Source organism: Chinchilla lanigera, unplaced genomic scaffold (genome assembly GCF_000276665.1).
Source record: "Chinchilla lanigera isolate Chin_1 unplaced genomic scaffold, ChiLan1.0 scaffold00032, whole genome shotgun sequence".
Taxonomy (NCBI): Eukaryota; Metazoa; Chordata; class Mammalia; order Rodentia; family Chinchillidae; genus Chinchilla; species Chinchilla lanigera.
Window position 1 is genome coordinate 734,702 of NW_004955433.1, and position 8,929 is coordinate 743,630.

The following is an 8,929-nucleotide window of genomic DNA, read 5'->3' on the forward strand; positions in this document are numbered from 1 at the left end:
CCAATTGTGTCACTGTTTCTCTGTGTCATGATAGATCCCAATTGAGCGGCGGCGGCTGGCCTATGGGCCGGCGCGCAATAGTGCTCGCCGCCGCATGGCTCCCCATGTGCTTAGGGCCCACCCTCTGGGAGCCAGCAGACAGGAAGCTAGCCAGCCAGAAGGCTGGCGCTCCCCACCCGCAGCTCCCTGTGTGCCGGAAGCCCTCCTTCCGGGAAACCCCGAGGCCGGGAGTAAGTCGCCATTCTGAAGACCGGCGCTCCCCGCCCGAGGCTCCCAGTGCGCTGGGGGCCCCTCCATTATGTTTTGTAACAGAACACAGTCACATGTTTAGCTTCAGGGGAAGAAATGATACCTCTATTCTGGTGTACCATCTAAATACTGAAGGTTCTGTCACTGCATAGCAGTGTTTGTTGACTGAGTAGCTGATCTGAGAAAGAGTCTACATTCCTCAGTGGGCCTATGACCTCCCCTGACTCTGATTCTCCTAAATCTCTCTTGGTCTTCACTTTAGTGTTGTAGCAGCCACTTTTCCAAGCCTCAAAGGTAGAATAAACTTGATATGAAGGTAGTTGCTGCCATTCCTACTCCAAATACACAAGAGGCATATGGACAAAAGTGATACAGCTGAGTGACACTGAGGCAGATGGGCTTGCTTAAAGCAACAATACTGGTTTTGTTGTCTCTGAGGAAAAGCAGAAAAAAGAACACAAACCAGGGGCCTTGTTACAGGAAAGTAAAAAGTACTGGAATATCTTCAAGGAATAAAAGGGTTTCTTTTATCATCATATAACATATAAAGTAAAAATTGCACTAGCTCTAAATTTCTAAACAAACAACGTATTTTTTCAGTATTGGGAATTAAACTTAGGGGCACTTTACCACTGAGCTGTACTCTGAGCCCTTTTCATTTTATTTATTTTATCTACACATACTTGCAGTACATAATGTTTACTTTCCTTGTATGGAGTTCATACATGTATATAATTGTCTTGGTTACTTTTCTCTCATCCCTGAGACAAAACATTTGATGCCCAGAATTCAGAAAGGGCAAAATTTATTTAGCTCACAGTTTGTGGAGGTTTCAGTCCATACTTGGCTGGCACCAAGGCAGAGTGGCACATGGCAGAGGGCAACAGTTCATGGTGCGGGAAGACAGTAAAAGCAGCAAGAGCAAAAAAGGAGGAGTAGCAGAAAGAAGCCTCTTTCCCTCCCTTCTATTGTATGCAGGCTGCCTGCCCCGGGGCAGGTGTGGTGCTCACAGCCATGATCCCAGCACTGGACCATGAATTAATCATTGACTCGAGAAGCCCACCCCATGACTGCATGAGGCTTTCGGGGACATCCAGACACAGACCATAACAATAATACATCTTAATTCCTGTTTTTATTTTCTTTCTCTTTCCTACCTCCCACTCCCTTCATCTCTTGATCTCTTTCTCATCTGGAAAGATCAATCTCCCTACTTCTATCTTTAATTTTTCTCTTTATTTTTAATTTGGGTTTCTCAAATAAGAGAAATCATGTGACATTTAAGTTTGTGTGTCTGATTTATTTCCTTAACATTATGATCTCAAGGTACAATCCATTTTCCTACAAATGACTGATGAAGAAATGTTCAGGATCCCTGGCCATTGGAGAAATGCAAATTCAAACAACAGTATGATTTCATCTTTCCCCAGAAAGAATGGCCATCAAAAATCAAATATTGTAATAACAAATGCTGGTAAAGCTGTGTGGAAAATGGAGCCCTTCTACACTGTTGGTGGAGTGAAAACTAGTACCATCACTATGGAAATCAGCATGGAGATTCCTTAAAAACTAAAACTATAAATTCCATTTGACCCAGCAATTCCCTTTCTAGGTGTCTTCCTGAAAGAGTTAAAGACATCATATTACAGTGATATATGCATACCCATGTTTATTTTTGTTTTTGCATTTTGGTTTTGGAACACCCATGTTTATAGCAGCATAATTCATAATAGCTAAATCTTGGTAGTAGCCTATGTCTATCAAGAGATAAATGGGTAAAGAAAATACGGTATTTATACATAATAGAGTACTACTGTGCCATAAAGAAAGACAAACACTTTTATTTTTTTATCTTGAGACAGGATCTCACTAAATTGCCCAGTAGGCCTCAGAGTTTCAATCCTCATGGCCTCAATTTCCCAAGCAGCAGAGATTAGAAGCAAGGGCCACCAGACTTACCCCAATAAGCAACTTTTGAATGAACTAGAGATCATTCCTAATTTAAGTCTTAAGAAAAAGTGCTTAAAAATGTAAAAGCTTTTAGTTAGGAAAGAAACTTGATTTGAAAACATGACAAATGCATCAGTTTTACCTGGAAAACACTCCCTTTCCTGAGATTATTTTGAATGACCTATATCAATTGACAGAAATAACATAGTATGATGAGGAAAATCCTGTTGATACCTTATGAGGGGCCCTTTACTCAGTGATAATAGAAATTTAAAGCCAGACCAAGAAGTATGAGGACATAGGCAAAGCTTTTAATTGAGAAAACAGGGAAAGCACTTCCAATGGAAAAGAGCCAAGGGTGCACAGCGCTGACAGAGAAAGTCAGACTGGCCTGTCAGCGGAGGGACCTATTTTTACAGGGTTAATCTCTGGGTGGGCTAGGCTCTGCTCATTCCAGTTGTGGCTCTGGAGAAATCCTTTTCATTTAAAGGGGCATCTGGTTTTCATGACATGATTACTTCTGCTTGGGGTACAGGGTGTCCTCCTTTCCTGCCATGGAGTAATTGCTCCCCTTTAGGTGGTGGTCTGCTGAAACCCCTGCTGAGGGTATTGGTCTAACCCACCAGGCAATATGGCACAAGGATGTAAAAGAAAGACAAAGAGAATATTCTGCAATTGAGGAGCTCTGGGATGACCCAGTGTTCTCTGTGGAACAAAAGGCCTCATTTCCAAAAGCTCATGGCTTTTATTGGTACCAGTCAGGGAGGTGGGTGGGGGGTCATGCAATGTGCATAGGGAAAAGAAATTATAACCATACCATGCAAAGAGGCCTCCAATTAGGAAGGCACAGATAATTCTGTATGCAAGGCTGGCACCTTTACTGCCAGGAGGATATAATTCTGAGTCCCATGGCCTCAGCTGAGAGGTTATCTCATGCCTTAGCCCTGGAATCACAGGCTCCTATTCGAGCCTCCATTCCAGCCATCAACATGGAGGCTGTTCCCGCCCGTGTGTCGCCACTTTGCTGTTAGTGAGACAAGTGCCTAGGTCGGACTTGCTAACATTTTTTTAGCCAATTAAGGGAAGATTTGTCTCAATATAGGCAGCTATACACTTTAGTGCATAGGGTGAAGGAGTGGTCAGGGACAGGTTGCAGTATGGGCTTCGTTTCTCAGGAGAAAGCAGCGTAGTGGTCTCCCACAGTGGCTGACCTCATCATGAGCTAATTTGTATGCACAGGCTCTCTTGTTCCCGGAAGCCAAGGTAAATGCAGGTTTAAGACAGTGGCTGGAGACTTTCAGGAGCCACTCCGTGTGTTCTGGAACAAGATGCTGTAAGAGGCAGCTGAACGTCCCTGCACATCTTGAAAATGTTTTCAGTTTTTCTTATCGGTGTCCTCAGTCTTAAAGAAGAAATGAGACGTGTTAGGGAAACTTAGGGCTAATAAACCAGTTTTTAGAAAGAAGCTCCTTAAGTGATTAACATGCTGATGTGCTAAGCTAACAGAAATCTGACCCAAAGTTTAAAGCCAGGCACAAATTGAAGATATAAAAGAAGATAAATAAAATGAAGTCAGAGATTTACCTACTTTTCATTACTCACTGCGCATCTGCAGGCCCAAATGAAGAGTCAGTGCTTTTTGGCAAAAGCAGCTTTTAAGTCCCTGTTTCATTCTCACCCAATAAAGAATTGGTTCGTTTGAAGCACAAAGAAAATGAAGAATCCTGTGGCTATCACAGTTTCACCCAAACCTCTATGGCGGAAGCCAGCCATTTATCCCATGAGAGTGAGTATATTTTGCATAAAACACAATTGTTCCAATTTGCTTTTTCCAAATGTTTCAATGTGTCACTCAGGGTGTCTGGTATTAATGGCGTAGCTATGGAAAATGACAAATTGTGTATTTATGCCCATTTTCTAGGGCGTAAAAAGAGGCCTGACATTTTCCCAAAGTAAAAATTTAACAGCAAATAATTTAAAATATTTAAGGTAGATATTACATCTGCTCTGGCTAGTTAGAATTCTTCCAGCTGCAGAAGTTAAAGCCAAGGTGAGTAAGACAACAACATTTTGAAATCATGCCTGATTTCCCTCAGAGAATACTATCCTTGGGAACAGGATAAGAGTGGGAGGAAAAACAGGGTAAAAGACCCAGAAGAAAAATAACCCTTCTCAAAACAGGACCTGAGAAAAAATAATTTGAACAAATAAAAATAAACAAGCTTTGAAAGTCTTTGTGCTATAGTTACTTGATATTTTAAGGCTGGATAGAAATATCATTTGAAAATAATAAAAGTATTGTAATAGTCTGACCAAGAGCTAAATGATATTGGAAAAAATAAGTATTGGAAATATTCTTTGGTCTGAGACTGTTACATATCAGCAGCTCAACATAATTATTGAATATTTTGGAATTAAAACTATAATAGAGCTTTTATTGTTCTATACATTGATTATACATACTACAATATAAAAAGTCTTTGTTTTTATCTTCCACTCACTCTAGAGATTTGCAGAAATGGAGTTTCAATGAAGTAGCTTCTATATTCTTCTTTCAAAGATTGCCCTAAGGTAAAACCATTGGAAAAATAAACAATTAGCATCTAAATGATTTTTTTTTCTTCCCTCTCTTCCACCAGTAGTTCCTTCCTATCTTTCACTTTCTTTTTCCTAGACTGATTGGTTTAATGTTTGAGTTTTATCTAACTCTGGAGAGTCTTCGATTATCCAGGCAGCACCCCAACTTGAGGTATATGAGAAATTTAGGAAAAATATTTCTGGAATAAAATAAAAGGCACCTAAACAATGTTTCTAAACATTTCTTTCATTATATACTCCCCTTCGTTAAGGAAAACACACTTAAATGAACTAAAATCTAAATTAAATTTCTCCTTAAAGAGAGAGATTAAATACTATTACATCTTGTTGAATACAGTTGAACATTGGTAGGCCAGTACTCATTGTAATACCCAAGGTATTTTTAGCCTTCTAAGAACCAATGTTTGTCCCCCTGGAGCAATAACCTCCCTTTGAGAATGTATGCTATCGAATAAGGTTAGAATGGATAGCAGCATTTTATAACACATTGCTGTACGAGATGGTGTATGGAGGACTAGTGATGTGGGTGCCAAAAGAATTTACCAACAATCAAGGAATATAGAAAAGTAAGTTTATTGAGAACACAGGACACTGTGAAGAGGAGCAGTGGGTGAGTTTCTAACAGAGGAACTGTGCCATCAGGATGACAGGTTGTGGTTTTCTTTTTTAATATAAAGGAGTAAGGGGAAAGGTTCTGTTAGTAAATGTACTCACCTCAGACACACATTTCTCCCAGGACAAATTTTTCCTTGTTGATCTTCCAGGAAAACCTGCATTTTATTTACATTTTTATATCAAAGTTGCAAAATGGCAAGATCATTTGCTTTGGCCTCACAGGAGACTACTTACCGGGAGAGAAATTTACTTTTGGCTTATGCTGGTTTGGGTTAGTGTCTGGTCAGTGTATTATCTCAGTACTCATGAGTATGTGTCAGGCAGGATTGCTTTAGTTAGAGAGTTTTGCTTCTGAAGAGTTTAACTCTCTTGCTGCTAGTGGATTATGACTACATCTCTTCCTGACAAATCAGCAAAAATCACTGACAAGAGAAAGTGGTTATTTCCGTAACTGCTCTGAGCTGCATGGGGATATTGTTAGGGGCACTCCAGTTTGTCAGTCGATCAGAGGTTGTGGGCCCTGTATGAAATTTGAGTGTGAAGCAACTGAGTGGCTTAGTGAAGCAGTGAAAGACCAAAACATTTTTCAGAAAGGGACCAGAATCCCCATCCGGTCATCATTTGGAGACAAATGTCTGGAGCCTGGAAGACACAAACTTGACAAGGCAATTGGGTAGACACAAGTCAAAAAATGAGTAGCAGTATAATGGCAACTTGGGCCCTTTTTACTTAGCTTGTGGCTGGTCTTTTTATCTGGGAACATTTTAAGACCTGAATTTTCACTGGTGGGTCTGTTAAATTATACCTCCACTGACTCAAGTCAAACATGATTCTGGCGGAGTCCTTTGTGAGGGTTGTTATGAGGCACTTACGGATGAGAACACTTCCTTACCACCTCTTGGCTCTATCTACCTTTAGGAAGGCTGACACAAGTGACTCTCTTACGACATTTACAACAATCATGCTTTTCCTTACATTTCCCCTCATCTTTATTAGAATTTTTCTTGGAAGGCAGCACTGCTCAACCATTGTTTTCATTGGCCCTCTTGTTGGAATGCTGTTCTGGTTGTTAAGGTCTTATTTGGCCCCACACTGGAGAGCTAGGTTTGACAATTTAAAGCTGGGCATGGTGGCACATACCTGTAATCCCAGCACTCAGGAGGCGGAGGCAGGAGGATCTTTGTGAGTTTGAGACCAGCCTGGGCTACCAAGTGAGCTCAGCCTGAACTGCATAGCAAGACCGTGTCTGAAAAAGACAGAAAGAAAAAAAAAAGACAATTTAAAGCCAGTGCCATGGCCCCCCCAGCCATATTTGAGCAACAAAGAGGTTTAAAAGGAGTAACTCTTAGCCCAAATTTACCTGATGTCCGTTGTTAAATTTAATTTTACCTGTTTTGTAGGTGATAATGAACATCTCAAAACATTGGATTAGATTTCTTTGTTACTTTCATATTATAGAACTTTGAGACTCCAGTTACAAAGTTTTAAGGAAAATATAAAATAAAACTAACCAGAGCAAAACTCATTTGCTTTTTGAACCAAGATTTTTGTTATATCAATTTTGCTAAAGATAATCAAAGCAAGAGATAATTTGTTAGTAGTACTTGTTCGAATCTTTTCCATGAATCTGACTGTAAATGCCCCAGAGAACAATCAGAACTATGGATGACAAAAGACTTAGAAAAAGCTGGGTATGGTGGTACATGCCTATAATCCCAGCACTTGGGAGGCTGAGGCAGGAAGATAGCTGTGAGTTCGAGGACAGCTTGGGCAACATAGTGAGTTTAAGGCCAGGCCAGACTACACAGTGAGACCCTGTCTCAAAAAAACAAAACAAAACAAAACAAAAGACTTTTAGAATTTTGATGAGTTTAGTAATTGTTGAGGTAATCTAGTTATTTATTTTATATAGCATTTTAAAATAAAAATCATGATTGACATATCAGAACTAGTAGGACCTCTTGTTCACAGATATATTAGGTAACTAACACACAATCCTTTTGATTATCAGCATGACACTATTTGGAATGGACAGTGTTTAGGCACATTTCATAATACAATTAGGAATCCATAAATATAGCCTTGAAAAAGTGTCATTATAAACAATTTTGGTTTTGGGGAGGCACCAATATGGCAAAGAGGCATTTCTAAGCTCTGTACTTTAGAAGAAGGCTTGTATGTCTGGCAAGCACAAATGTATGCAACATACAGAGAAGTCAGCAATAACAAGCATTACAGCTTTATAGAAAGGTTTATGTTTTATAGACACTCATTATGGATTTATTTAGCTTTTTTACTTTTAAGTTGAAATTTAGAACCCTATATCAGGTCTTGCATAGACCAACAGCACTGACAAAAATCAAAAGATAGTTTTAGATCTCGTACAAGATCAGGAACCAGTTTTAGTAACCACAATGGGAGGCAGGTATGGTGGCACATGCCTGTAACTCCAGCACTTGGGAGGCTGAGGCAGGAGGATCACCCAAAGTTCAAGGCCAGTCTTGACTACATGGTGAGACCATGTCCTAAAAAACAAATAAAAACACACACAAAGAAAATAAGTGTATCTCACTTATATAGTAATGAAATATTTTAGTTAAAGCCAATAGATATAGACTAGATTTTAAATGATGTAACTGTACAGTGTACAAAGAACAGAAATATTAAAAAGTTTTGATCGTTTATGTTTAAGGACTAGATGTAATTTATTTTATATAAAAGAGAGTCCTCACTGGTCACCCTGTATTAAACCCAAGTATTCTTCAAACTTTGTACATCTACACAGTGTACTCCAGTATGGGCTTAGTTATGCTTGTTTCTGTACCAGGCCAAAGGCTAGTATTTAGTGTAAGTAAAAGAGGGTAAATTTAAGTCCAAATGTATAAAGCAACTGTTAAGCTGTGTCTTTGAGCATTGGATGTTATTCTAACAACATCTCCTTTTATTGTATCAAGAGACTAGATAAACTGTTTTTGGGTGTGTGTGTGTGGGCACAGATGGGATTGAACCCAGGACTTCCTGCGTGGTAGGCAAGTGCTCTGCCACTGAGCTACATCACCATCTCTTTTTATTTTTTATTTTGAGTCTCATTAAGTTGTCAGGACTGGACTTGAACTCGGGATCTTCCTGCCTTCGCCTCCCAAGGAGTTGGAATTACATATGCATGCAACCAAATCTGACATGATGCACAGTTACTTGCTGGTTTCTATATGGATTATTAATGCTTAAATAGAAGTAGAAATCTTTGTAAAGAAACTATGGTGACATTTTTACCTGGAACGTTTTGATTAGCACCACCCCACTGGAGAAGGCAGGCCCATGGAGGAAGGCCCATGTGCAAACACAGCACTAGCTCTAGAGAAAGGTACTAGAAGGCTGGCACCAGAACTGCTCAGGAAAAACACGCTTACGGGCGAGTCCGCGCTCCCCGCTCTGGCTCCTTCAGTCTCGGAGAGCACACCAGGCCACTTCTGGGGCATCGTGCTCATTGCGCATGCGTATGTGCATGCGCAGCCAA